This window comes from Tupaia chinensis, unplaced genomic scaffold (assembly GCF_000334495.1).
Source record: "Tupaia chinensis unplaced genomic scaffold, TupChi_1.0 Scaffold000647_1, whole genome shotgun sequence".
Lineage (NCBI taxonomy): Eukaryota > Metazoa > Chordata > Mammalia > Scandentia > Tupaiidae > Tupaia > Tupaia belangeri.
In genome coordinates, this window is record NW_006160168.1 from 3609211 (window position 1) to 3614538 (window position 5328).

The 5328-nt window shown below is 38.4% G+C and overlaps 1 protein-coding gene across 1 annotated transcript in view; it reads left to right on the forward strand.

The window, feature by feature from the left end:
• Positions 1 to 5328, forward strand: part of ITGA8 (integrin subunit alpha 8) — a 216940-nt gene that overhangs the window by 42218 nt on the left and 169394 nt on the right.

Consider the following 5328-nt stretch of genomic DNA (forward strand, 5'->3'; position numbering starts at 1 on the left):
GCACAGAACTCTGCTTATCCTCTTCCATGATTTGGAAAATTTCAGCTTTCAGATAGTTTGATTGGAATTGATGGTTTCTTATTTTAGGCCTTAAACTGTCAATTGCTGTTCAAAATTTACAATTGTTTTCTAAAGAAGCAAGGTGTGGGGTGGGGCAGGATGGTGGTGGCAAGGGGCAGGGTCGTGGTGGCAAGGGGCAGATTGCCATTTAATCACTTCATGTTTGTGGCATGTCCAAGACCTTGGGACAGCACAATTCACTGATTGATCTGCTTAAGTCTCTTTGTACCCTTCTCCATTATAATACTTCTCAAAGAGATCGTTGGAATTTATTGTTAAGCAACCACTGAATTTTCATTCTTGTTCTACATTATTCACAAGACCACACTGGAGGAAAATGTCACTAGAAAGAACATTCTAGTGACTGACTTAAAGATATTGATTTTCTGAAAAATTCAATTCTGTATTAGTTTGATTCCTAAATTATTCCAAATTTGCATGAATATACTTTTGAAATTTGAGGTTAATTAGGCAAGACAATGAGCACATATTAGACATAAAATAATGAATGTAAAGAATGGATCACTAACATGAGAGGATTATCAGAGGTGACTGAGATTTAGAGATCTAAGAACTGGGAGCAGAACATTTTAACTCTGATGGTTTTTGGTGAAGACTGTTACAAGGTAAAGATGATGACTTTCTGTTCAAAAATACTGAAAACAAGCCAAGCCATTTCATATTATGACATATGAGAACTGAATGAATAGTCTGAAATAAGGATTTTATTTAAAGTAGCTTTATTTATTTATTGGAGAGGTTTTTGCTATAGGGTGCGCGTGCTCGCCAGAAAGACAGAGAGAAACAGAGAAACAGAGAGCAAGAAATCACCCCCCTGGGGGGATGGCCATGCCACAATCCCTTCTCCTCCATTCTCGTCTTGGGATCTTGGGCACGCACACACATGCACCCGGCGTGACTTTAAGCTGCCAGGTCTGGGACTCGAACTGCAGTCAATTACATGGGAGTCCAGTAACATAGCCATTACGCTAACTGCTGGTTCCTTAAATAGCTTTAATATGGGAGTCCTTGGCAGATAATCACACACAATTATCTATTTGTTCAACATGCTTATAGAACACATTGAACCATAACTATTCTACATTTAGAGGACACAGCAAAGAACAAAAAACTCAAACCCCTATATACAAGGAATTGACAACCTGGTGTGGGAAACAGAAAACAAACATGTAAATAAGTAAGTTCCTAATATAATGTCAGGTAGTGAAAACGGCTACAAATAAAAACTAGTCATTTATCTATATCTGTAGGTTCTATCTGCATGGATTCAACCAACAGCAAATAAAAAATATTCAGAAAGGGGCCAGCAGGTGGTGTAGTGTTTAAGGTGCTGGACTCCTAAATGGCAGACCGAGGTTTGAGTTCTAGATCTGGTGACTTGAAACTCACGCCAGGTGCACGTGCATGTGTTCCCAAAAGCCCAGGAGGAGAATAGAGAAGGTTTTACGATGTGGCCATCCCACCTGGGGGATGACTTCACACTTTTTCTTTCACTGTCTCTCTCTGTCTCCAGAGAATGCTCATCCTATGACAAAACAAACAAAAAATTCAGAAGAAAAAGTTTATTGCATCTGCACTAAATGTGTACAGACATTTTTCCTTGTCATTATGCCCTTAACAACATGCTATTGTACCTCTTCACATAGCATTTATATTATATTGGGTATTGTACCTCTTCACAAAGCATTTATATTATATTGGGTATTAGAAGCAATCTAGGGATGATTCAAAGTATATGGGAGGATGTGGCTTGGTTATATGTAAATACTACACCATTTTACATAAGAGATTTGAATATCCATGGATTTTGGTATCTGCAGGATTCTTGCAACTGCTCCTCCATGGATACCCAGGGATGATTGTGTAGCAAAGCAAGCATGGAGGAAGGAGAGGGCTTTTTAGACAGGATGATAGGAAGGGATTCTTTCAGCAAATATCTGTTGGAATAGGGAGCGGAGGAGCTTCCCAGTCATGGCAATAAATCCTAAGAGGCACAGTTTGTACTGTCTTCCATTCAAAGTGCTGCTCTCTGGGGTTTGGTAAAAGGCCAGTATTATTATCATGCTGAATATTTAATACTAAGTGAAATAAGCTAGACAATGAAAAACACACACTGTATGTCCCCTCTTAACATGTATTGAATGTCTGTGATCTATGGAGGAAACAAAAGGGCTTGAAAGCATAGAAATAGAGAGTAATAGTGGATACTAGAAATCACAGTGGGGGAGAGGAGGGCTTGGGAAAAAATTGAATGGACACAAGATTGCATGTAAATAAGAGGAAGAGGTATGAGATGGGGTATCAGAGCAGAGTAAGAATATGGACAGTTTAATACAGATTAAACACACACACACACACACACACACACAAAACAGTAGAAAGGACCAGCAGTTGGCAAAATGGTTACATCGCTGGACTCCCACATGGTCAACCACTGTTTGAGTCCTGGACCCAGGGACTTCGAACTCACGTTGATGTGTGCATGCATGCATTCCCAAAATCCCGAGAAGAGAGTAGAGAACAAGGGATTGAGGTGTGGCCATTCCCCCAAGGGGTTATTTCTTGCTTTTCTGTCTTTCTGCTTCTCTCTGTCTCTCCAGTGAATACACATGCCCTATAGCAAAAAGAATATCTCTAAAAAAAAAAAAAAGAAAGAAAGAAAACTAGTAGAACTGTTACCGAATGTGTACAACATAATGTAATGTTCAATGTTGAAAAAAGTGTGTCCTTGATTTAATTATCGTGCACCGTAGGCATGCTTAAAAAATACTGTACACTACGAGGTCTATATCAAACATATATAAACCAGAAATCATAATTTAAAAATTCAGGTACCGAGATAATAAATAAAATCCTAAATAGACTCTGAAAATTAATGGTAGAGCTGAGATTTAATTCTGAACTAATTTCATCACTCTTTATATTTATCCACATGATACTTTTCATGATCTCTGAAGAGATTTCTCCACAATAGCAAACTATTGTAACTAAAAAGCTGACCCCCCCTTCACATGCCTTTCTTCTTTGATGCTATATCATAGTCTTCCAGCTAACATGAAGGATCATCCTCTGTAAATCCTGTCATTGGGCTGGGCCCCACAGCCAAGTACATGGGCTCTCAGCCAGGGAAACTGGATTCCACATGGCCAATTCAGTTTGAATCCCAGCTCTGGTAGCAACACGCATGACCAGCATCCAAACTGTGTAGAGAGATGCAGAAGGAAGGGTTGCAGCATGACCAGGCCTGTCTCTTTCTCTTAGTTGTTACACACATGCCCTCTGACATAAGGAGAGGGGAAAAAAAAACAATTCATTTACTGCTTCTTGTTCTTTTTGCCTGACTGCCTGAAAGAAAGCTCAGATGAAAAGACAGCATATGGAGGGCCAATCCTGTAGTATAGTGGTTAGGTACTGTGCATTGGGAGCCAGATCCCATGTAGCCGACCACAGTTCGAATTCTGGCCTTGGTGACTTAGCAAATACATGGGGCATTTGTTCCTATGGAAGGAGAGATGGAGGAAAGGGGTTGTGGCGTGACCATGCCCCACTGAGGGGATTCTCTCCCTCTCACTGGTGAGTGCACATGCCCTTTGACATTATAAAAATTTTTCTTTCAAATACGGCACTTTCAAATCTAGACTTGTGAGACAAAAGTTTTAGTGTGAGTTTAAATCACAGCCTAAAAATATAAATTATGGTCCACTCACATGTTGAGTTACATGGGCACTTATGATGTCAATTTATTTATTCTTTATTTTCCTAAATAAAGGAAGAGTTCCACCAAAGTAAAACAAAGCTCATGTTGAGTTGCAGAACAGCTAAATTAACTGCCAATAAATCATTCTTTCAGCTGTGGAGCACTCCAGTTTTCACATCCTCATGTGCTCTCCATTCATCCTGGTCCTTCTTCCTCCTCAGATCATCCAAGGAGCAGACTTCCTGTCAGCTAAGAAGGTCTCAGTTCATTAACACAAAGCCAGCTTGTTCCTGTGCAAATGGGCAATGGCACAGAGCAGGAACATCAGCAATATCACTTTCAAGAGAGAATTTAAAGAAACATCTCATGTTAATTCTACACCACAAACCCTCTAACGATACTGTGAGCACTGTGGGAGGTAACCTGCTCATTCATATTAATGGCACGCCTGTAACTCTTATCATTCATCGTTCAGACGGGGTCGCTTCACACCCTCCATTCTACTTAGGAAGATAACCAGAGCAGGGAATGCAGGGAACAATGAGCATGCTTAGCCGGGTTGCTGAGTTCACTCTGGACATAATTATAAAGTTGACAGATGCTGTGATGTTCCGGAAAGAAAGATTCCTTCAGCTTTCACTAACTATAATTCAACTCCAAAAAAATGTGACGTCCCAAAGGAAAGAACCTCACACTATTGTAATTAGTACTTAAAACATATGAAGTTAGTTATTTCTCAACAACTTTTGTGAAAAATTAATATTTTCTCTTAATTTTTTTCAGTGTTCTGTTCTTAAGCAAACTAATGTCAGAAAATTGCTTTTTCCCTTTCAGTAATTTATCATATTGAAAATAGAAGAGGTGATTTTTAAAAAGGCTTGTGCATCTAAAAATAGAGTTCTTAAATATGCTTGAGGTGATATACATATGTTCATATACTAATATGTCATGTATTCATAGATACTTCTGGAAGCATACAAGTATTTATACACATGAATATTTAGAAAGCTGGTACCCAGACCTTTGATTTTATAGAGAGATGCTTTTGGGGAACTTTAAAAGGTTCATAACTATAGAGCAAAAAGTAAGAAAGTGTATGAGGTGGAAAAGTATTGTTAAAAATAAAAGGAGCATCTGGAAAGAATCAATGATGACAATATGAAAATTAGCTAATTGCTAGCCAAAGGAAAGAAAAACACAAATGGTCTAGGAAAATCTGGAAATGCCAGATCTATTTCCAAAGTTTCTGAATGCCCCACCTACAGATTATCCTGTGATGATGAACGCTTCCTTTCTGGTGTGCTTATTTTAGTTTCCATTCAAGAATATCTTTGATAAGAAAGGAGTAATCATTTGCATATTTATATTTAACTGTTGAGATTCTCCTTGCTTCCCTCTGTTTTGGTTATAATTTAAGAACATTCGAAAGTTGTAGAAAGTCTTAAAAATACAAGTTGCCAGTAGCAAATTCTTGATCCTAGTGTCATAGAGATTTTTGTTAACAATATCCCTGGCCAAAAAAAAAAAAAAAAAAAAAAAGGGAAAAGAGG